This window comes from Falco peregrinus, chromosome 10 (assembly GCF_023634155.1).
Source record: "Falco peregrinus isolate bFalPer1 chromosome 10, bFalPer1.pri, whole genome shotgun sequence".
Taxonomy (NCBI): Eukaryota; Metazoa; Chordata; class Aves; order Falconiformes; family Falconidae; genus Falco; species Falco peregrinus.
The window spans coordinates 17,994,891-18,020,369 of record NC_073730.1 but is presented as its reverse complement, the minus strand read 5'-3'; the positions used below and the strand labels follow the sequence as shown (position 1 = coordinate 18,020,369).

Sequence of the window (25,479 nt, the reverse complement as noted above, 5' to 3'; positions counted from 1 at the left end):
TTTTATCTCCAGAATCATATCTATTAACTTTAGTGACCAAAATAAATAAATAACCACTAAAGTAATATTTTTACTCATGTTAGCATTGCAGAGACAGTAGCAAAAGGAAAGCAAGACGGATTCAACACATGCATTGTGAAGAATCAGTTTTATAACACAAATGCAAAACCAAATTCAAATCATTCCTGTATTCTACTTACAAAAGATAAGGAGATTACCCAGCTACAACTGAAAGCAGAGTTAGACTTACTGAAACTTTTATTAGTGGTAATTATGCTTGAGCTAGAAAGAATCTGATGCTGAAATTTAGAGACCAGTTGAGTTTGCTGAAGAAGCAGTTCAGAAATTCATCTTTGACATGTCACCTCTGCAAATGTAATAGGGAATCACCGAGAGAAACAAACAAAAAATCTGATCCTATTTTAGCACTGCATTTTTCACAGTACTATTGAAGAACGCAGCAAAGACTGAAACATTATGAAAAAAGAAACAATCTACTCTTGCTGTGCATACTTACTCACTTATCATGTTATCAGCCAACTTCCTTCATGCAAACAGCAGTGAGCTGAATTGTTGAAGCAGCATAGTGATGTTTTAGTCCATGCTTCTCCTGTTTGTCCCACTATGACCGAAATATTCACAGACGTATTTTACTGTGCTTCACTTTTCTCTTTAAAACCTGCCAGCACTGCAACCTCCACAGAGTACAACTTGCCCTTAATGGTCATGCAGGACAAGAATGGAAAATCATTTCTGATCAGCTTTTTCTATCCTTTCATGGCCACCAAAAATCCCCAAACACCTTGTCTAACTTGTCAGGTGACAGAATAACCCAGACTTTCTTTTCATCATCCATTTTTACTCAATACAGTTGTATGTAAAATATGAAAGACGACAAATTTCACATTTTGAGGTGAGGTAGGGAGCTATCCTTTTTAAAAAACACTGTTATCTTCACTTGCACAACAGGGGAAAAGCAGTCGGAGTTTCTGATCCTTTCAGATCGGAAACAAAGGGATTTGAAGGATATTTCTTAAGACCGTATGTTACAATTTGTTCTTAAAATTACCTTTTTTCATGAAGTTACCTATAGGGTGTACCAGACTTACCTTCTGTTAGCACGGAGCACTCACAGTAGTGGAAACTGATCTACCTAATTCCTATCAGATATAACTAATTTCTAAGAAAATGCCTGTTTGCAGCAGGGCTGCTTTGACAGTTAGGATCAGATGTTAACATCACATGAATAGAGATCTGAACCAGAATATTTTCAGTAACACCTCTTCACTTTGGTGTACAGGTTTGCTGAATTCCAAATTCAGTGTGCATATTTCTTGTCTCATCAAACCTGAAAGAAGCAGATGTGAACCTGAGAAGTTTAGAACTACTTTGCCTGTGTTAATCATTTTGTTTTAAGTTTTAATGTGCCTACTTTTGTCAGACAAGCGTATTTTATAAACAAAGTTACACATGGAATTGGAACTCTACCATAAATTTACCGTTTCATCACCATCATTACTATTATTATTTTTTTTCTCTGTACCCTAGAAACTGAATGACCTCTATATGGTAACCATATTGGACAAGTTTTCCTGATTGGATTTGCTGGTTTGTGGTGGTTTGTTTGGGTTTTTTTAATTACTAATCACTTCTTCCAGAAGTGCTCTTGAAAGGAACTATATACCACTGGAAGATCAAATTGATGTAAGTCTAAATAATAATCTGAGACAAAACGAGTAGGATAAGGACAAGAAAGGAGGGGGGAAGATCTTAAATATAAATCCTAAGCTTCCTCTACAAATCCAATTGAATCATAGGAAAACCTGAGTTGGAAAAGAGCTCAGGAGGTCTCTAACCCAAAGTCCAGCTCAAAGCAAGGCCACCTCTGAAGTCAGATCAAGTTAAACAGGGCTTCATCTAACTTGGTGTTTAAAACTTCCATGGCTGGAGAGTGCACAGCCTTTCTCCATACTCTATTCTAATATCTGACTGTCCTCAAAAGAAAACTGTTTTCCCTTACATTCAGTCAGAACCTCTTTTTTTTATTTTTCAATTTATGCCTGTTGTCTCTCCCCCTCTCACCATGCACCACTGTGTCAACAGCCTGGCTCATCTTGCTAGCCATCTGCTGAACCTGTCCCTGCTTATCAATGTCCTTCCTGTATTAGGGGGCACAAAAACTGGACCTGGTATTCCTGATGTGGTCCTCGTGGCCTGTAGTGTTAAACACAGATCAATTCTAGTGATTCTCTGGAGTGACTCCCTCACCTCCACTGGCATGTCTCTTCTAGTCTCTAAAGTAGCTGAAAAACTCATAACAACAGCTCTTATTCACAGGTCTGCAGAAGAGGTGTTACAGACAGGTGCTCTGCCTGTAAAAATAAGCCTTTCAAAGGATGGCAGAGGGCTTTGTCACCATAAATACATCTTAAAGATACTTTTTTTTTTTTTTTGTCTCAATTCCTTGAGGAAAAGGAGCAGGCTCCACAAACACCCACTGCAGCTGCAGAAGGGCTTGCTCCTCCATACTGCCTTTTTTTGCAGTTACATGTTATATTATTACAGAACTGGGTTTTTTTCTTTCTTTTCCTTCTTCTCCAACACCTCCCTGCTTCCTTCAGTTACTGTAGATCATGATTTTATATTCAAAGAAAACTCTTAACACTAATCACTCAGAGAGATTTACCAAGGCACCCGGGGGGCTCAGATTCCCAAGTTCCATTGAATTTTAAAGGGAATTTGGTACCAAACTCCTTCAGGTTCTCTTAAGAAATGACATTCTTAAATTAATATTGTGCAACTGGAAGTATTTGCTCTGAGTATTAAAAAACCCTTTCCTGTTCTGCTAGTTTAATTTTCTAAACATTTCTTCTCACAGACTGACTCAATAGCCACATCAGGTTAAATCTAAGCGGAGTAAGAATAAGCTTCTCATTCAGTCACACCAGTACACTCCTGCTTGATTGGAATGGATATCGTACATAATATGTCCCTGCAGATGTTTTCTCCAGTGGGGCACATTGAATTTCATTTAAATGCCAAGGCTCAAAATCTAAAACAATGTGACTTTAACAAAAAATCTGATGAGGAATTTGATGAGAAAATGGCAAGAATTCCTGTGGCATTTGGGTAACAATTTCAAGCCTTCGTTTTAATAGAATAAACAGGATCATATTTCATTCAAATCTGGCAATGAGATGAGCTTTGGGTATTACATTGATATAAACCAATAAAGAATTTGCAAATTTGAAGCACTAATTAACAGACACAATATTAAATGAAAAAAGTTTGCTCGAGGGGCAAATATATTTTGAAGACTTTAAACTTTTATTAAAAGACAATTTTGAATAGCTTCTTCTGCATTTGACTATTTTGTTAGTTTCAAAGAGGGGAAGTCTTGTGTTTTTAAACTAGCATGTTTAATATTGTTGGAATATAAATGAATAAAATAACAGTTTCGCTTCTTCCTTTCTGAAATAATAACTCAATGTCATGTCACTTGAAAAAGAGCTCATAAGTTGAACCCACACAGCCAAGAGCTATGTAAGAGGATGTTAGTATTTCATTATCTACATTGAAGTCCAATGCTATTTCTTTTAAATTATATTTTTTAAGTGTTACAGTGCTGAATCAAAAAGAACTCATATTTAGAACATGACTGCACTATTGAAAGAGTACTAATAAAAATATATAACAAAAAAAAAACAAAACTGGGGACTTTTGGTTTACCAGTCACATATGTACCATAGTAAGAGGATTTTCTCTACCTAATTGCAATGCTGCACATAGTAGCTTTCGTGATACTACAATATCTAAGACTTATGTATCTAAAGACTCATACTTCAGAAAATGGGAATGTCAGCTAGAATATTAAGGAATGAAATCTATGAGACTGACCTTCACATTGGATATTAGGGACTGTTTTTTCGAACAAGTGGTTATTTCATCCTAAGCATAATACCATCAAAATCTGCTGATGATAAAGTCACCTGCTCTGACAACTCAGCAGCTGTGCTGCACTTAAAAGTTATCACATATTTAATTCATTAGCAAACCCACTATCTTCTTGTTTTAAGAAATCAAGGGTTTTTTTAGTTCTAAATGTAAGGTACCCTTTCCTCTTTTACACTCTATATGATTATTGTGTGCTTGTATCTAATCCTACAATGGCAGGTCCATGCTCCCTTGTACCTTATCTTAGGTGATGCATCCATTTCTTCTAACCACTTTCATTTTTCTCATCTTAATACAGTTGATTGTGGTACCTTTTCCCCCCATTTTTATTTAAAGGAAAATTATGAGGTAAGTGTTTAGAAAGGTAATTGATCTGTAGTTCAGAGATAAAGGCCTGATCTTTCCTTCTGATACTGAATGTGCATCAAAGTCAAGTAGTCGAAGCACTTCACATGCACTGCTTAATGAAAACTTGTAGAAAATGGAATATAAAAAAAAGCCATTAGCCATAAAAATAAATGACAGGGAGTTCTGCAACCTATTCAATGAAGATTTGTGTATCACATGGATTCAAAATTTACACAATTTACACACAGACATGCAATATTGCATGAGTTTTATGAACACCTGATTCACAAAATCCCACATGTAGGCTGTGTAATCTGTATGCCTGTAATTCTGCACCTGAAAAATGCCCAGAATAATTTGGGGCAGGATCCAAAATGAGGAAGCCTTTACATTTTTACACAGCAGACATAGATAGAAAGCCCACACAAAAACATACGCAAAGTTTGGAGGCAGAATGAAATCTCTTTCTTCCTCTCTACACTAATGCATATCTCAGAATTACAGGACATACCCCCACACTAGGCTGGTAGTCGACGTGTGAGAATTTACAATCTGGGCATCCATGCTTCCTCATGCTTCTATTCCAACTTTATAGATAGACTGTTCAAAAAACAAAGGCGAACCATACCAAAGGCATAAAGGCACTAACTGTGAATAGGAATACACATCCTCCATGGCAGAAGTCAGAGCAGAAGCCTGGGTCAACACAGATACTGTCTGGATGGGAGAAGTAAAAGAGGGTCTCTGTCCAATGTGTGGACTGAGTGTCATACTGAGTGTGATCACACATGCTACAAAACATGTGGAGAGCAGGACAGTGCCCGTAACCCTCTTCCTAAAACCATGCCCACATAAGCCCACCCCAACAAAATCAGTGGTATTCCACTGTTAACATACATTATTTATTTTCTTACAAAGAATGTGACATAAACAAATGCTTCAGAAGCAGACTGAAACATAAAGGCTGTTGGGCTTGCCTCCTGTGCAGCTCTTCCACAATAACTATGAGCTATCAGAGAAATTACCTAATCACAAACCGAGGGAAGAAGTTTTAGGTATAGAGAGCAATTACAATATGGACAAGTAAACAAATGGATGCAGTAAGCTAGAGTGGGATATTGCAGCACTACAGCTTCTTTGTGCTAATTCACCCATTGTTGCCACATTACTAAGGAGTACATTATCTTACATGTACTGTGAGTTAAGAGAAATCAAGCCTACAGTTTCCACTGTGGTGCTGGTTTTGCTTTACGGAGACAGTTACTTATTTGCCCATCCATCTCATTACAGAATTAAATAACAGATCATTTCTGTATGAAAAGAAAATTCTGTATTAAAAGCTATCTACTTCATATTCTTCTATAGTCCCCACTCCAATTTTCCAAGGAAATTTATCATAGCTTGAATATTTAAGATCTATGAGTGGAAGTATATATGAATAAACACATTTGCACCTGTAGCTGCCACATTGTAAGACACTTCTCAGTAACTAATGGACGGAACTAAGTACACTTACTGAATCTACAATGCAATACTGCATCACTTAAAATACTACACGAATGAGTGAAGTAACATGAACTGGAAGAAACAATTCAGCCTGCACACTGAGGGGCTCTAAAGGCCACAGGAGTAGATGGAATACAGCTAGCGGCATTGTGACCATGAAAGCCAGTAAGATGTTCTGCTATGCCGAGGAAGGAAGAGGGAACAATAGTTAAAATACTAGCTCATTATCCAGATCATCCCTTTATTACCCAAGGAAACAGTAAACTGAGATAGCTCAGATAAAGCAAAATCACAGACATTAGAAATGGAAAATGAAGTTTTAATGAGTATGAGAAAAGCTAGCAACACTGAGGTACAGAGATCCCAAATCAAACCAAGCAAAACTACACAATGCAGAACTGTGTAAACTCAGCTATAGTGTATCCAGGCACCAGTTCAAGCAGAGCACTCATGGTTAAAGTAAAAACTTTAATAATACAGCTGGAGGACTTAATTCTAGAATATAACACTGATCACAAAGCTGAATCCTTAACAGTGACTGCAACTTTTAAAATCCCACTTCATTAACAAAAAACAAAAAAAGGAACTCCAGCACAGCAGAGAAAAACGTGTATTTTTGAAGCACTTTCCAACAAATATATCTGTAAATATTAGGTCTTTCCAAATTATAGATGCAATAAATAAGAGTGGATGACACTTCCTCTACACTACATCCACGTTTTTATACTAAGTACTCCTAGGTACCCTTCCACATAATACACAGCCTGAACTATACCAGCAAAAAATTAAAAAGGCAGAAGTTTTAAAACCACAAAACAATATTTTACAGGTAAATAAATAAACACTTAATGGAACTTACTGCTGCCTGTAATCAGCAAGGCTGAGAGTCTGCCAAGCCTAAAAAACCAAATGCAATATTTATGCAGAGAAGGATAACTTCCACAACTACGATAAGGTCTAGATCCCGCAAAGACACACCTACTTTGCAATGTCAATAAGAATGTGAACATTTTATGAGGGTACAGAAGTGTCTGCAAGATTCAAGTCTCAGGTAAGATAAGATGTACCAATACTGTCAATTCTCATGCACTTTTCTGGATTAAGGGAGGGCTGTTACCTAAACAAAGTTCTACAAGTTCACGCTTTTCACTTTGATTACAATACCTTTAGCCTGTTCTAAAAACAGCCCAACCATCAAACAGATGAGCCATAAGTATACCATAAAGGGCCATGAAGCCTCAATCTCAGCAATTCTCCAGAGACATGTCTTAGCTGAACAAAACACACCGCTTTAAATCTGGCGGAATTTACTGAAAGCTACTTAAACCAGCACTGCTGAAATCGACCAGTCAGCCCAAGAAGCAGCTGTATTTGTCAGCTAGTCACCCTTCTCTGCTTTACATCCAAGCTAATAAAAGTATCTAAATGCTTATATTAGAAGTGTTTAGTATTTCTGAACATGATATCCTAAATTAGAACAGTCCCAAGAAAGCCACAGAGAAAAGGACAAATGTCATCGTGTATTTTTGCAAACACTTCAGGCTGCTGAAACATTTATGATTCTTGAGTAGCTATTGGAATCTGGCAAAACAAGGGTGCTATGCATAATTCTCCTTTAAACACACAGCTTCAGCAAAACACTATTCTAATTTACTCCCCCAAAGCAGCTTACTTTGAACAGGAAGGTTTTGCTGTAAAAGAATAATTTATTACATAGTAATTCATACTTTCTTAAAATTCTTCATTTCTGAGATGCTGGCAGAGAGTTTTAAGAAATACATCTAAGAAAGCAATTCAGTTGCATGGCAGATGACCATCTTCAATAGCAGTTAGGTTCTTTTCAATAGTTATTGCAATAAGAAAAGCACACTACTGGAATCATCTCATTCTAAACAGCACAAGCATGTACAGCTTCCCACATGCAGGCAGCAGGATTTGCACAAGGAGACAAAAGAATAGGCAAGTGTTCAATGAATTTTGGAGATTAAGAAAATTGTGCTTATTTTAAATATTCAAAAGCAGCAGATGAGAACCAGGTCAAGCTATTCAATCACAGTTCAGCTTAATTTTCAAAAGCTTTCAGTATTAATTTAACTCTGCTTTCACTGAAGCCAGTGGGAACTGCTAACAGGTTTCAGTGTGAGAGTCTGACAAGCCTCAAGCAATTTTAGAAATCTGATCTTCAAAGTCTGCCACCTTGGTCATTGCTCAATATATTATATTTGAGTACACATGTACACAGTGTTTCTTGCCTTCTCTTCTTTTCTCCCAAAACACACATATGAATGCACTCACAAACACAGCAACTGAAATGAAATGAAAATTTGAAATACTCTGTGATTTCCATCTGTATGAATTTCTCCCATTCAGGAAAAACAGGGGAAAAAAAAAAAGAAAAAGAAAAAAGAAAAAAAATCTGAAGAAAAGTACACCAGCCTATTTCAACCACTTGGTAGTCCAGCAAACCTTGTAATTATGGATCTCAGAAAGCACATCTTTTAAGTACTACTTACATATCTGTCCCGTAACATTGTTCATAGTTCCACAACCTGGAACATAGCCTTTCAATAACCCAAAAGAATATGCCTGTTTTTAAAACAGGTATGGTTTTGATTAAGCTGCCAGGAAAGGTAACCGGTTATATTTATGGATTCCAGCACTGCTCCTGGGGTAAGACAGAATGTTTAGAATGAAGTCCCTATCATGACTGCCCACTGACTTGTCTTAGAGAATAAAAAAAAAAAAATCTATTCTCTTCCATGCTGGGATCTGAATTCAAAAAGACATAAATAAAATTCTACATAAGTGTATCACAAGGGTTTCTGAGAAAAAGAAAATGCTGTGTGTAACAATCAGGCACTTCTACGAAAAAACCAAAATGGCCATCTCCACAGGATGTTGTTGCTACAGAATGAAGCCATTGACCTACTACAATCCCTCACAGAAAAAGTGGCTTAAAAAAATCCCATACGTCTCAGACAACCAGTATCTACTGTCCATTCAAGGCAAGTCTTTCACCCTCTCAGCTCTTTCAAAACTCCTAATACTTAAGAGATATGTAGAGTTCTGCTTGCCACCCCCCCCCCCCCCCCCAGACTGTTTTGCTGTGGTCCGCACCTCAGAATACAAGTTTCTGAGAATAGGTGCCCTCTCTGTTCCTTTCCTGTACTGTGTCATACTTGGGCAGTCTTTATCTCTCTGTCCCTTTCCCTATTACCCTCTGAGAACAGCACCACTCAGAAGTGCTGCTCTCACCACTGAGACCCATGCCAGACCACCAGACTCCCCTACAGCATATGCGCTGGCTTTCCATACATCCATGTCTTCCCCAGTTTTGAAGTTAATCATTCACATGTAACTGCAAAGCCAGAAAACATGGAGGTTTTGCCAAGATTTCCATATACAGTACTTTCTGGGAAATCAGAAGAGCCTCACATATAAATACATATATAAAGATATACATCATGCATGTGTGTCCATACCCATTTCCATTTCCTGAACCTTTTTCTGGGCTCAGGTCTCATGGGTCAGTTCTCTCCAAGATACATACTTTTGAGAAGCCAACAGTTTTTCTCTAACAGTTCACACTCATTTTTTGAAATGCGTTTTTCCCTTTTCCCTTCCAAATCAGTTGCTTGCCTATGGCAGGCTGCACAATGAATTTCCTTCCTCATACCTTTCCAGTTAAAGTCATTCATTCCCTCACTAAAGCATCCTTTAAAATGGTTTCTATCATTTTCTTTTTTATAACCCCCAGCCATCTTTCCGCTGGTGTCCTTTCAAGGGCTTCAAACAGTCTCCACCACATAAACGGAAAACCAATCAGGATTCATTTATTTACATAGATTATGCAAGTAATTTTTCAGTAATAACTTCGCAGTGATACTTTACTGTTCACAGTTTCTTTTGGTTACCTTTACTTTGCATAGAAAATAGTTCAATGAAATTCAGCCCTGCAACTATGTGTGTGCATCCGGGTGCTGCCAGATGCCACTGTCAGACTACAGCCTTCTAAGCAAAACCTGGAGTAAATGTAAGCAGTTTTCAAGTTTCTCCAGGACCATCATTTATGTGACAGAACCTTTTATGTTAACTCCTGGACATTTCAAGCAAGCATTTAGCATTGATTTTGCTTACACAGGCAATATCCTGTTAAAGCCAGCAAAAGGAAGAGAATCAAAAGACCCTCTCTACACAGACTATGCTTTGATTAATCCTGGGTAGTTCTTCAGAGGTTAGAAAATCAGCCAAACATGTGACTTTGAAATTAGTATTGTACAACAAGATTAAAAAAAGAGGCATGCTATGCTAATAAGAGAAAAGAGAAGATGTTATCAAAAATACAGTGGGATTTTTTAAGGTCTAAAACATCAGTCTCATTTAGGATTTCAGAGGTCAATATACCAGAGTATGGGGGATAAATTAAATTTTTTGCTAAGATCAGTTGGAGCTTAAAAGGCTACACAGACTTTTTTGACACTGGATATCATATTTGAGGTAGGTAAATTACTCATCATACTATGGCTAAGTAAACTGAGGCACAGAAGTTCATGTTCTTGGCTGAAATAAAATAGTATCAAGCAAAAACTACTTTAAAAAGCAAAAAGCACTTAGAAATTACTGTTGATGAAAATCAAGTACCCAATTATAATCAAGTAGTAACAAGTTAAGAAGTCACATGAGAGTAAAATTGAGAAACACACTGAAATTTGCAGGCTTGTTTTCTGGATGCAATATATATGGGCTTGGAGTGCTTTCCAAATGATAAACTGTCATGATAGCATTATCTATAATCAGGAAATACACCTTACAGTATATTGTTTGCCCACCCCAGTCTTCCTATCCTACAGAATTAGGATACACCACCATGTATCCTAATTTGTCATTCAATTTGAGATGTCATATCACCATGCTTTTTGTGGCAGTGTGCTCCCCCCACCCCACCCTGACCTTTATTTCCCATAACCCTGCCCAAGTGATAACCACCAGTGGCAATTGCAACGGACGTGTCTGGTTGTGCTGTATGCAACCAGCTCAGAGTGGATTCGGGTAGAGGGATAACAACACAATAGCCAAGAGCTAATTTGAGCAACGCACCCACCTAACCACAGTGCTGGTCAATGTCCGACTCAAGACAAATTTGGAAGAAACTAACATCTGAAGTCAGTAAGCAAATATGACTATCAGACAGTCATCTTACAGCAGACAGCCCAGGGCCCATTGAGCTCTCCTGCGTGGCAGTGGGTTGCATGACAGGATCTCTCTGTATGACCAGTAGGGATGTCTCCCAAGGTTATGCCTGCTGCAGAGATCCCTTACTCCTCAAGGCTGTGAGAATCCTTATTGCATCAGATACTCAGTAAGTGAATTGGAAATAAGTGCCCTGAAACTTTGAAATCTTTGCTAAGTGATATAAAGGATTGATTGTGCATATATAATCCTTTAGACATAAACCATTGACAAAGTCTGGGACTAAGTCTGGATCCAGCTGCACCTAAACGCCCCTCTGAGAAAGAGTTTAGAATGCAGTAGGGTCCTTTCTGAACCTCATGACTCAACAAGAGGATGTCCCTGACAGTTTTGTCTGACCCCGTCCTCTATGCAGTAAATACTCTAGGGTAACTTGCTCTCAAATCTTGTTAAACCACTGTCACATTTACCATGGAACTTTGTTAACTCACAGTCTTATATAAACATTGTTGCTTCTCTCTTGTGAGTGAAGCACATGACTCCATCCACAACACTTTTCCACCAGTTTAAGCAAAACATAATGAAATCTAGCAATTCTTGTTATACAATGTTTATTCTTCAAACACCAAATTTCACTATGGGCCCAATCCTGTAAGGTGCTGAGTGCCCTCAGGTGCCATTTGACATTCACTTTGGCTTAAAAACTCATAAAATTGATTACAATATCACATTTGACTAATAAATGCCTCAGGACAAGTCATACATTTATTTAGGATAAGTAAGAGCAAAAGGAAAAAAGCAACACATAAGTGAAAATGGGCATAGTTTCCAACACACTGGGCACTAGCACTCTCATTTCACTGCATTGATGGAAAATAGCCTAAGAAATAAAAAGGAAGACAGTAACAGCCTTTCAGTTGAAAGTTCCATACTATGTAGTCATTTATTTCCTTCTGAGATTGCTAGACTGACAACAAAATCTCTTAAGTTAGTAAATATTAAGGAAAAGAAAGAATGTCATTTTTTTCTTTGACAGTTGTATAATACCGAGGCATAAAGGGAACAGTGGACACTGATATTTTTCATGAGAAACTGTATGAACAGTGGAGAAGTCACATGCCTAAAAAGAAAACAACCTAGGTTATTCAGGAGTGGCAGAAAGGGTAGTTCTCCTGCTTCCAAGGCTGTCTGCACATACTATGAACAGGATTCATCCAACTACATTATGTCACTACATGTAAGAAAATTTAGCAGGAGTACTTCAGTAAACATGACATCAGCATTTTTTTCCTGTTTTGGTCCTGAATTTGTCATCACATCTACACACCAGAATAATTAACTAACAAAGAGTATTTACATTCCAATTAAATGAAATGGAAAAGAGGTCTCAGAAAGCTCATCCATTAAAAAAAAAACCAGAGTAGAGGTTAATTAATTTCAAGGCTAAAAGGCAACATTAGATGATTTTATCTGACCTCTTACATAACACAAACCTTAAAATGTTACCTGGTTCTCCTTGTGCTAAGTCAAATGATAAAATACCACTGCCTGATGGCACATCTGCTCCGCCTTCCTCAGAACTGTGGAAAATGTGGAAAACAGAAAAACATGTGTGACCAAAAAAGGGAAAATGAAAGGTTTTAATCTAAAACACTAGCATTTCCTCCTCCTCCTAAAGCAAAACACCATTTGTTTGGTACCAATAGTTATTTTGCAGCCAGCACTAACTAGACGACTTATTATTGTAGCCTGTCCAATTTCTCATCCAAAACTGCAGGTGGTATCCAACATATACTGAGAGCCCAAGGATACAAGAATTAGAGCTGTAGTGTCTGTAGCTCAATGACTCTTGTTATGCAGTTTTGGGGGTTTGCTCCATTACAGAGAAACAGATTTACCACAACTTGTGGACATTCATTCAGTCTTCAAACAGCAGATAAGTCAGCCCAACCAATGATCCATTACAGTATTTATTATACTAACAGAATGATCTTTCAGTTATTGTTCATGTGGATTTACTGACAGGAGGAGAGTAAAGAACAAAAACTAGTGACAGGAGAACAAAAGGCCTGAGAGCAAATGTTGCCATATGTTAATCATGAGGCCATAAATACGCCAGTATTTTTGGCTGGAGCAACTTTTATTGGTTAGCAAAAAGAGGGTTTTAAGACTTTTCCTCTTTCTCCATCCTAAGTTTCAGCACTAGACTAACTTCAGAATTTCAAGACCAGTATACTTTAGTAGACAGACATGCCTCCTTGTCCTGGTTTCAGCTGGGGTAATTTTCTTCTTGGTGGCTAGTGCAGTGCTGTGTTTCGGATTTCATGTGGGAACAGTGTGGTTGGGGACTTCTTGGTTTCTCAGGCCTTGCCAGCAGGAGAGCTGAAGAGGCACAGGAAATTGGGAGGGGACACAGCCAGGACAACTGACCTGAACTAGCCAAAGAGGTATTCCATGCCATGGGATGTCATGGTTGGTATATAAACTGGGGGTGTTGGCGGGGGCCTGCCGATCGCTGCTCAGGGATTGGCTGGGCATCGGTCAGTGGGTGGTGAGCAGTTGTATTGTGCATCACTAGTTCTCTTTTCTCCCTTCCCTTTGGCTTTTGTTCCTCTCCCCTTCTCCCTCCTTTTCATTGTAACATTAAATAATAGTAGTAATAACAATAATAATAATAACAACAATAACAGTTATTATTATTTATCTCAATTGTTAAACTGTTCTTAATTTAGCCCTCGAGTTTTACATTCCTTTGCAATTCTCCTCCCCACACCCCTGGGTGATGGGGAGGGGGGGTGAGCAAGTGGCTGCATGGCATTTAATTACTGGCTGGGGTTAAACCACAACAGTCCTACAAAAGTGACTTTCCTACAGATGCCCAGCAAATAGCCACACTGTTTAGTAGCTGAGAAGTAAGAGGAATCAAATGTCAAAAACAACCCACCAGGTCACATACAGCTTTTAGTACAAAAACCTCTAGCTAACACATCTGCTAACTGAATAGAAGTGTTTGAGACATGTTTTTTCTCAGGAACATACAAATGGCCTACAATGGGTTTCTCCACATTGTATATATGCAAGTACCTGTTTCGTATGTAGTATTTGATGTCAATAGTGCACTATTTTGAAATGCACCTTACTTATATTAATAGTAAATATGACTGATGAAATGGATTCCAAACTCCATAATTAGGATGTGGAGGAGTTCACTATTATTATTTTTTTAAACTGTTAAGGATACAATGTTGATAGAGTTCTATTAGCAAAATAGTTCTTCAGGAATAAAGACATTAAATCAATTTGAGAATGGTAGTTAACAGTAGGAAGTTTTAAGGTTTACACTTAAACTGCATTAGAGAATTCTGAAGAAACAAAAAAAAGAATGAAAAGTTTGGGGTTTTTTTTTCCAAATGCAGCATAACTCAGGTCTTCTAGCACTTCTACCATAAGCAGTGTTGAAAGCTAACTTTCCCTTTTAGTATGACAGGTAGATTTGTCACTTAGGCCATCAAGCCATTAAACCAGTTTTTAAAAAGTATTTTGTAGATTCTGTAACACTAGCATTCTATAGAATTTTCCGGTGCCTTTTCAATCAAGAAAACCTGGCTAAAATTGCACTATCTGACCTTCCGATTAATGGCTCTGCCTCTTGCCTGTCATACTACCAGGGTGTTTGGGGAATAGTTAGGATTCATCTGGAAGTGATGTAATTTCTGCCTTTGTCTTTCTTTTCTGGACGCTAATGGATTTTAGTCAGTCCTCTTCACTCAATGGATGACACATGTAGCCATTCTATTTTAGTTGTCCATTAACTTCAAGCATTATGACAAGAACAAAGGAACTTCTTTTAGAAGTTAAGTTCAGCTACATGTATTAAATTTCTACAAATCCTCTGTTTACAAGGTGCTGTTTTCAATTGTCAGTAATGTTTATCTGAGTGCAACAGTATCTATTTTAATTAAAAGAGGCTGCTCAAACAAATATAAAGGGGTCACAAGGCCTGTGGATTCAACATTAGGGTTACTGTTGAGTTTCTCCATGCATTTCTGTCTGACCATTTTTTTTTTTTGCACAAGTTATCTAGTTTTTTAAGCAAGAACTGTGGAAAAAAAATCAACAATCAGAAGGCTACAGTTTGTGGTCTGAAGTCTAAGGCCTGAGCATGGTACTTGATCATGTGAAGTACAGACTACAGATAGCACTCGTAAGCAGAAAGTAATACATACATTTCTATGGATACTTAGAGGATCACTAATACAAACTACTAAGGGAAATAGATTCTATTAGGAAAACTGACACCTGTAGCCCTGCAAGCTTTTAAAATAATATTTCTGCTCTTTAAATATTTATCATTGAGCTGCAAATAAAACATCTGTAATATCCTGTGGAAATAACACGCATTGGATGACTTTTAGAAATATGTTTGACTGTATTAACATTTTACTCAGTTGCAGCAACCTGACATTAAACCTGTATTAAGGCTGCATTACAAAGCATTTCAGTTCCATTTTTTATTCCTCATGCTGTTTTAAAGAAACAAGAAATCTCCCACCTCTCATTATTAGGCCACCAATGAGATAAGAAGTCTGTAAGTATTGCTGAGAGGTTTGAGAAGTTCAACTATTGTTGGATCTTCTCTAGCCAGGCAACACAGTAAGGTTCCACTTGAATTTAGGTCTATGTGGCAAAGGTGTTTTATTCTGACTCAGCTGTATTTTTCTGTGATTGAGCTCTGGTTGAAGTTAACAGCAATTTGCCTCTTCCCTAGCCAATTTCTTCCAGGACCAGCCATGCCTGTGAAATGATACTTGTAGCCATGCTTTTCTGTGTTCCCCAGTGATGGGATGTTCTATCCTAAGTCATGGGCATACACAATGGAGCCTAAACCAAGGGGGGCATGTTTACCTACTATTGCAATGGGGTTTTAGGACACAGTGGTTTGCACTACCTGATACTTCCAGGTGTACCTGAGCCACCCGCCTTGGCTTCTCACCTTGGACTAGACAAGGAGTAAAGAGGCAGCTATGCTCTAGTCTCCACGGTATCTTTTCTTCCACTCCAAAAAGCCTAAAATCAAAGACCTCACTTAGCTGAGCGAATCTGCAAGAAAATGTACAAAACAAACTTTGCTCATAAATAATATAAAACCTTGACAACAAGAAACTATTTTACTGATCTGAACAATTCAACCATTCTGCTGTATCCCAAAGAGAAGAGGCACCTTTCATTAAGTCACTGAAACTACATTTCACATGGTATGCTTTTAAACTCCTCATTCTCAAACCGCAAACCTGCTGCATTACTCTACTACTTCTGTCTATCAGATGACAAACATTCAAAAGATGCCTTATCTCAAAAGATGACTAAAACACTATGTAGAAACTTGTGTGTTGTGCTGTACTTTCTCCCTATTCTTTCTCATGAACCCTTCATCAGAATACCCACCTCCCTGCAGAGGGTGATAGGCAGTGCAGCACTATAATGTTAGCTTTGCCCTTCAATGAACAATCATGTTCTTCAGATGAGTGGCATCTTAGGATACATTCAACAAGAAGTGCTTACATATTCCCTGAGTGCTGTCCTTTCCTTCTCCATCCTCTCAGCTATTAAGAAAACCCAATCATAACTGGGATGGAGAAGAAATCATCAGGTGACTAAGTATCAATGAGAAGAACCTGTTCTCTCTGATCCCAAGACTTCTCTGCTAATCTGAATCCAGCAGATCAAAGAAAATTACTGGGTGCATTTCAGGCAAGGCCCTACACTCAACCTTACAAAGCCAACTACTGTCTGTTCAGCTGCACGGTGCAAAGTTGGTGGTGAAAGTAGAGATAGGACAGTGGTGTCTGTGACAACAGACAGCTGAGAAAAAAAAATACCTGTCACATACCCAATGCACTGCCAGGCAACTCAAAGTGCTCAACTTCATATAGGCCGATATCTTAGGTGCTCTTAAGTCTAGGGAATGGCAGGTAGAAGATTCTTAAAAATCTTCTATGCCAGTCACTTGTCATTATGAATATAATTCTGTAGGTCAATTTGGCATTACAGGCTCAGATACCAAAGTAAAACACAGAAACAGCCCTGTACAACCAGCTATAAAGCAATGTGGTTTTATCCTCAGGAAGAGGATAAAACTTTCTAGGGTATGTTCACCTGCAAAACCACTTGGCAATGTTGCACTTTTAATATAAGCTAAGCACACAGGCTAACAATAGGAGGCAAATTTAAGCTCTCAGAGTAAGGTATAGCAAGCAGAAAAGAATCAGCATGAAGCTCTATTCGTGGCTGCAGAGTCCCCATGGATTCTCACTGTTCAACTTGCTGCTTCACTCCTACTTTATAGCAATCCAGTAAGAGCTATCATCACCTGAATCATTCTGATACCCTGTTTTCCAAGGGTACTGCCTGCCTCTCCCTCTGTCCCAAATGCATTCAGTCCATCCCCTCAAGCAGCTTGCTGCCACCTGAGCAAGGTTTAGCTTGCACATGCCCACATAAGTGGGACAGGGTTCATTTTAGGCTGCTAAATAAAGACCACATGTGATTGTCTATGTAACCACAATTAGCCCAACCACCTGTAAAAGGCTAAGACTTGGAAGTATTTGTCCAGCTTGGGTTTGTTGTTGTTGAAAAACCTGTAACATGTACTTCCATCGAATACCTAGGAGAACTTGAAAATGCACAAGTTTTTCAAGTCACTGTTTCTTAAATGTGGGATAGAATCAACCACCTATTGTCACCTTCTATTCATCTTTACATGGTGTGGCTATTTAGTGCATGAAAATACTTTATTATATTCCCAGACAATGCAGCTGTGTAATGTTTGCTTTGTCCTTCAGTGTAAAATCATTTTTTTTCTGACATGTGTCTTAGGACCCATAACACTAAGACATTTGAAAATAGTGATTCATTTTAAAAATTTAATTCAAGCATTTGCACTAAACAGAATTTACAAAGGAAAAGACATAGTCTGATCCATACAACTTCACTGCTTTGTGCAACCTACACTGCTTTGTGTTTCCTCCAGCTCAGTCACTGACAAAAGATTATACTAAAGGTTATGTCTTTTCCTGTATGTTCCTAGACAATTTCCATTTATGACATAAACCTAAATTTAAAGGCAAAAGACACTTCATTCTTCAGATTAGTTACATGCTTAAATGCCTTATAAAAACCCAGCCATTAAATACATGAAAAGGAATTGTTAAAAAAACCCAAGTTCAAACTCAAGGGTATGTACATGTGCTGAGTTGGGGTTATTAAAAGCATGACGAGCTACAAAGCATTTTTTTAATGCAAAATGCTTTCACTTAACCCTTAGAGAACTATATACCTGTGTATGTGTATGCCCATACAGACATACACACAGAAATTAAGGTAACTTGCCCTCATCTGCTCTGGTGCAGCTCCTTCTGATACCATAATAGAAGGAAATCACACTAGTGAGGTCATGTAATAGAAGGAAATCACACTAGCAGAGATAGATTACTCCTGTTCAGATGATTTTGGAAAGTAAGGGATAAACAGAAAGGTGAACTGCAGTGTAATGACAGAGATCAGTTTTTATGTGAAAAATCAGATGATGGATTTATATGACACATGAGTATTACCCAAAATCACTCTGTAATATTATAAGGTGGCTACATTATAGGCTGAAGAACATATCTACAATGATAGTCATTGATACTAAATGCAGAGAGAAGACAAGGAAATGGTAAAACAATGTAAGAGAAAAGCCTTAAAAAATACATACACCAAGCTGATGACAGAATTAGTTTGGTCATATTAACAGGTTGGCTTTAGCATAAAATGTTGGACAATATAAGGTAAAAACATAATCTGTTAAGACATTTTCCTAGTCTACTAAAAGCTAACAAAACCATAGATATGGATACCATTCAAAGTAACCATTATTAGCTGGATGGATGGACAATGAAACCTCTTGTTCCAGTAACATACATCTTACCATAAATTTTCTTAGCAGTGTACTTTATAATGAAATGTGGAGCTCAAGAAAAATTGATTGAAACAACAATAAGGTTGTCTGTAACCTAACTGTGACTAAACAAATAGCTGGTAACATTTTCATCTAATTAGACAGTGTCTGCATAAATTAAAGAATTGTAATTGTCTCAGGAACTACACATACATGAAACTGATCTTAATATACTGTGAAGTATATTGGTACTATTTACTATGAAGAAATGTACATAAAAACTTTCCTTACTCTTATTTTTCTCCCAGCATGCAGTGTATATTAACCTGTCCAACTTCACATAGTAACCAATTGTGACTACTACAATCCATATAATTTATCAGATTAAAAAAAAAAAAAATTAAATCCAAGCAACACCTTTCCATATGGCCAATTAGTGAAGTCATAAAATGCAGTAAATATATGATGCTGTATTGAACATCTGTGCCAGTTATCCTATGGGAATTTTTAATAAAGGACCAAACAGCATATTGATGTTAATTCTATGTTACCGGGACTTTAAATAAAAAACTAAAATAAATAGCATCCATTAAACTGATCATACTGTTGTAACTCAAATTGTGTTTATTATGCTAATGGAACATGAAATTAAGAAAAAGACCTTTATGCCAGTGGAATTAATTAATGAGCTTTATGAAGGCATTGGGATGTAATTTATTTCTAGATAAGTAAGTCTAATTTGCAGTTCCATGGGTCTCTGCAATGCTGATTGTAATAGTTATTCCTGCAGATGTGCTGCTCACAGCATGTCTTTCCATTAGAACTGAACACCTCATTATATAAACTGTACCTAATTAAACATAATACAGTGGTGACTTGTTAAACTGGCCTTTTTAAGTCAGCAGCTGCCTAAGCTAATAATACCGTACACAAGATTTGTATCATCTACCGTATAATACTGATATTAAAATATACTGCCCAAGGGATTGACAACTAATTTACCAGTACGTAACAGGTAAACTTCAGATTCTGCAATAGAGATTAAAGACTAGTAGTCTATAAAAATCAAATGAATTAAAGTCTATTTAGAGTTCCAAATAATTATAAAAGTTTTTTAATAATTTTGTTCTTTTAACAGTTTATTTTAAAAAACATAATCAGAGAATAACACTTTTCTTATGTTCTTTCTCCCTATCTGACAGGGTGTTTTTCTTACGTGGTCTGAATTATTATGATATTTGAACACAATTAGATATGTGCAGACTCACTTTGTTTCAGGCAAAACAAAGCGACAAACTGCCAAGAGAGGTACTTTAACTTTAAGTTATTACTTTAACTTTGAAAGTTGTATTCTGTGACTATTCTGTACCTGGGTTTTTTTCGACCAAAATGCAGATATATCTCATATTCAAAATATGACAGTCTGCCCCCATGAAGTCTGACTATTTTGGTCAGAAAATAAGAAGGTCAGAAAATACTTTGAGAACAGATTGATTTTCTCATGAGATAAGATAGGAATATTTGAAAACTACACAAGAATATTTTGGATAAATAATGTTTGATCATGAAAACTTTGCATTCTGTATACACCCTGTGGTTTAAGACTTGTTTTCTGTTTCTCTCTCCTTCAGAGGCTGAATCAACTGCCACTTTATGTTCTAATGTAGAGTGGCATTACTTTTTTTCTCATTTTGCCAGTCTCTGTATGAAATAGATATGTTTTCCTCGCAGGTATACAAATGGAATAATGGAATGAAGGCTCCCCTCAGAAGCCTGTGATTCTTCCTTTCCTCCTTGCTCAGGTGTGCAAAACTGGCTCATCTTCCACTAGCTCTTGCTCTATCCCACAGCTGAATCATCTAAAGACATATGAGCAGCCCCGCATATTGCTGCCACTTCTCCTCTGAATGAAAAAAATGAGATTCAAATTTTAAACGTCTTTTCACCTATGCCATTCCAAGCAAAAAATTTAAAAGCATGCACAAATTTAGTCAAAGACTTGAGTCCATTGACATCCAGGATCAAGACTCAAGTTCAAAGTTGATTTAAGAAATGCTAACACATTTACTCAGTAAGGACTTGAAGTTCCCAACAACAGTAAACTCTCTTGCACAACCTTTTCTTGCACAAAGAAGGTAGAAAACACACAAAAAAGGAAATGTGGTCATATTAGTTAAAGCCCATCACTTTGTTTGGATTCTCTTCAGGTTTTGGAGGAAAAGATTCAGAATCAGATCAGATTTGCTCTGAGCCACTTTCCCTGTCTTACTGAACACATAACAAAAAGACAGTGTTCTTAAATCAACCATTGCTTTATCTTTGTTTTCAGTAAGCTGTGACAATCAAAACACCATCCTTTTCTAAAGACTGCTGCTCTGATAGCAACCTCTGTCACTCTCATAAACCTTAATATCTGCAGCATCATACTTTACTTTTAAGGTTTCTTAGTGAAGACAGTTTGGCAGTCATTCTCCTTTTCTTGCCAGAAACCCTATATCATCCTAGACTGTAGTGTGAAATACATGAATCACTGCAAATTAAGGTAAAATTACACTTTGTGCTAGAGTTACAGACTCAGAGAAAAGGGATCTGTCCTGTCTTAAAGAATGTGCATCAAGTAACAAAAACATGTGCAATTTAACTTTATTGGCAGAAAATGAAGAGCAGGCTTCCAGACTGAAATAGCTTGTACACAACTAGCTTATCCTACCAACAGAAAAGGGGTTCTTGGGGTAGAGCTGGCAGCATGCTTAAACGGAGCACAGCATTCCAGGATAAAGAGTGTAACAGGTATGTGCATGGGAACCTGTGAGTAGAAGAAAAGCCTGTAAGGGAAATAATGTCATATGTAGAAATTGTTCCATAACCACTCTGAACTCTTGTCTTCACCAAGGCTGAATTTTAATTTCCTGGATGATACCATTTACTTCACACTTTCAAAAGAGTCCTCCAACTACCATCTAAAGCATTTAATTCTTGCTTGGGATCTTTATTGTGAATTTTTTTTATTATGAAGTCCTGTACTGAAACAACTATCTCTAAAATAAAGGATACTGTTTCAACTCAAAACAGGGCTCTTTTTTTCATAGAAGTCCCATTTAAATTGCTTCACTATCTCTCAGTAATCAAATATGAGATGTAACAGAACAGCAACATAATTTGCTGTGAGAGTAAAATTTAGCAGAATCAATCAACAATAAGATGAAAGTAGGAGCTCATGAGCGCCATGGGTCCATTATAATTATTATTATTAATTAAAGTATTCCAGACACACATTAATTTTCTTTGCTCGCTACTATTATTGTTTGACTTGCCTTGAAATGGGAACTATGAGCACTTTGAAAAATGTGTTGAAAGACTCTCTTGTTTCACAACAGATTGAGTGGTTACTTCTCCATCCTCTGCCAAAATGCACTTTAGTAACATATCACAGCTATACTCCATGACTCACCACAGATATCCTCTGCCTCTTAAAGCAATAGAAAACTAGGAAAATATTTTCTCTATACCTCCCATCAATGAAAGCACAGAAATCTCACTGAAGGTTTAAAGAGATCTAAAGAACTGGCCATGTACTGGATCTTGAATTTGAAAAGCATTTTCAAAAGTGATGTTATTTTAAAATTAACAATCTTTATTAGTGTCTCCAAAGAGAAAATTACTGTCATTGTGCTCCCCAAATACAGACCAAATTAAAAAATACTAAACAGAAGTCAGATAAAATAAAATACAAACTTCTTTACTGAGCTCAATGCAAGATTTCTGAACTGAATTCAAATTTCAACTATTTTATAGAAGCATTTTTACCGTTTCTTACTCTGCCTGTATCTGGTGAAAAAAGATTCTAAATACCACAATAAGGGTGGCTTTACCTGGTGTGACTGGGTTTTCCAAGGCAATTTACAGCTTCAGGAAATCAATTACATTGAAAGAAATATCTAGATAATCTGATGATCACCTGAGCATCAAAAAAAGTTACTCACAACTGGTCTGATCTTGTAGATGCCTGAGAAGACTGGCTTGAAAGTTATACTGCCTATTTAACTAATTTTTTTACAGTTAAGTAGTACTATGCACACACAAACAGTTATCCTGGAAGCATAAACAAGATCTTAGACCATCACTGACAGCTGATCTTCAGCCTCCTTGGGAGATGGAGGGCAAAAAACCTGGAATCAACAGAGTCTCTCAGGAACATTCCTCCCTAAAGGAAACTAAAAATACACTGATGAATGGGGAAAAAATTATTCTGTATAAGAGACCTCACAAAAAGACAATTACTTTTTCAGCCAATTGCTGCTACCATAGAGTCAAAAAAAGCTGCTGGATGAAGGAAAGTGTTATGAAATTACTCCTATTTTTCCTCTCAAACCAAATGCAGAAGGTAATTGTCTGCTGCATTGCCAAAGACTTTATTCATACATTCTTTCAAACTTTAATCCTCCTCCTGGAATTTTTCAATATATACAAAAGGACCTTTAAAGTGAAAAATCAGTATCACACGATGAATTAGGACAACCGCAGAAGACGTAAACAGCACCTTCTTCCAAGTAACTCTGCAAACCCTATGTCTGGGTGAAGCAAAACCTCCTAATCCACACTCAAGACAATAGGAAAACAGAAGAAAAGTTGCATTCACTAACGCCTCACTTCTCCAACAAGACAGTAATTGTCAGAAACCCTGAAAAATTACGAAGCTTTTTTTTTTTTTCCTGATGACTTGGAAGGCAAAGAAAAAGTATATGAATGTTATTTTGACTTCATTTTGTTGCCAGAACTTGGATATTGTAATACCGGGACGTCACACAGACAACCTGACAGAACAGTACTGACAGGCTGTTAATCGCTGACAAAGTTACAGCACTAATAACTTTTCAATTATAACAATATTGTCATAGTTTGAGGGGCCACTCTCCATTCCCCAGGTGCATACTGTAAAGAATACTAATGAAATGTTGTGAGTAGAGATCAGGCAGTTGCTTCTGCTCCCATCAAGGACAGAAATCTCCACTGACTTCAATGTAAACAGAATAAGGCCCTTCATGTGTGCATTAAAGGCGACACTTCTGTCTCAATCTTTTCTGAATTCATGCTTTTGATGCCACAAAGGAGATAAGACAATCTGATAAAAGTAATAGATGACAACATATTATTATCTATACTATCTCCATTATAAGATAAAAAAACTCCGTAGTGTCTGTATGTATTACCATAAGCTACAGTGAAAGTTGACCTGGTTTCTAGAGGACAGGTTTTTACGTACAAATGCTACAGCAATTTTAGATGACATACTTTTCTACAACATTTCTCATGCCACTAAAGATTAGATATGTCTGCAAAATACAATATAAATACAGCACCAGAATTGTATCTTATCCCTTGGCCACTCGCTACAAAGTAAATGTTTCAGTATCGTTTTCTATATAAATATGAATCAGTAAGACTTTTCCTCATAATTTTTTTAAAAGACAGACATTATTATTATTATTGCCATTGTCACTAATTACAAGAATTACTACTTTTTAATTGCATGTTTTCTTTCCTCCCTCTCAAGAGGCTCCACCACTGAAAGCCTTTACAATATAGATTAAAAGCAATGGCATTTTGAGTTAGATTTCTTTAGCTTTGGAAGCCAATACTCATAGCACCAGGGTGAAACACAGCAAAAAATCCAGAGAAGGAAGCACAACCTCCCCAGCAGGAAGTACCAGGAGTACCCCTGTTCAGCAGGTCACAAATCCATAGGGAGCAACAGAAGGGTGGGTCTTGCACACCCAGCAGCCCTTCATGGAGAGGAGATGTAGGCGGTTCTCATTCAGAGAGCACCCCAGGAAACACATGGGGTAAGCCTAGTACTATCAGGTGACACTGTTTTCAAGGCTCAGAACACACTGTACTGAATTACAATTTAATACATTAGGAACTACACTGAAATAGTACTGTAAGACCTCAGCTAGGCATGTGTGATGCACTCTGGAGAGACTAAACTCCATAGGGAAGCACTTACAAGAGGTGAGAAAGAATTTTGTTGACTCTACAAACAAGGAATCAAGTCAGAAAGGACTTGGGCAGAAAGCTGCTGGATGATTACCCTCTGTGAAGGAATCCCAGACCAACTGGATCCCAAAATAACACTTCTCCTTGCCAAACACCTCCTAGTCTCCGGCCTGCTTCAATTACTGGAACACACACCATAATACTCAACAGTGCTGGTGTTATCAAAGTTATTTTTCCTGAAACTGAGACCATCGTGAATTCAACACATAACTTTAGGGAAAGACAGTTAGTGGAAAAAGGTAAGAGAAAAAAATGCAAAGATGCCTTTGATTCCTCCTCTTTTTGCATGAGGCAGATTCTCAGCTAATGCATAGCTTCATTTTGCCATTCATACCTATTAAGCTCTGATAGTCTGTCAACTGGTGTGTTTAACAGCAGGGATAAGAATAAACCTGTAGACCGAGCTGTAGTACTTTCCAGACCCACATAAACACATAATGTGGTGAAAGGTCAGAAAGCTGCCCACATTTCTACCCTTTGCCCAA

The 25,479-nt window shown here is 37.4% G+C and overlaps 1 long non-coding RNA gene across 4 annotated transcripts in view; it reads right to left on the bottom strand.

Annotated features, from left to right (window-relative positions):
• Positions 1–25,479, bottom strand: part of LOC114012440 (uncharacterized) — a 518,537-nt gene that overhangs the window by 420,345 nt on the left and 72,713 nt on the right. Inside the window, exons 4-5 of one of the 4 annotated variants that reach the window (XR_008748979.1) lie at positions 15,992–16,098; positions 12,505–12,578 (exon numbers count right to left, since the gene is read on the bottom strand). The exons of 2 other annotated variants lie outside the window; for them this stretch is intronic. This is a non-coding gene — a long non-coding RNA (uncharacterized LOC114012440). The remainder of the gene's footprint in view (positions 1–12,504; positions 12,579–15,991; positions 16,099–25,479) is intronic. One more of the 4 variants, XR_008748981.1, reaches the window with a different exon arrangement.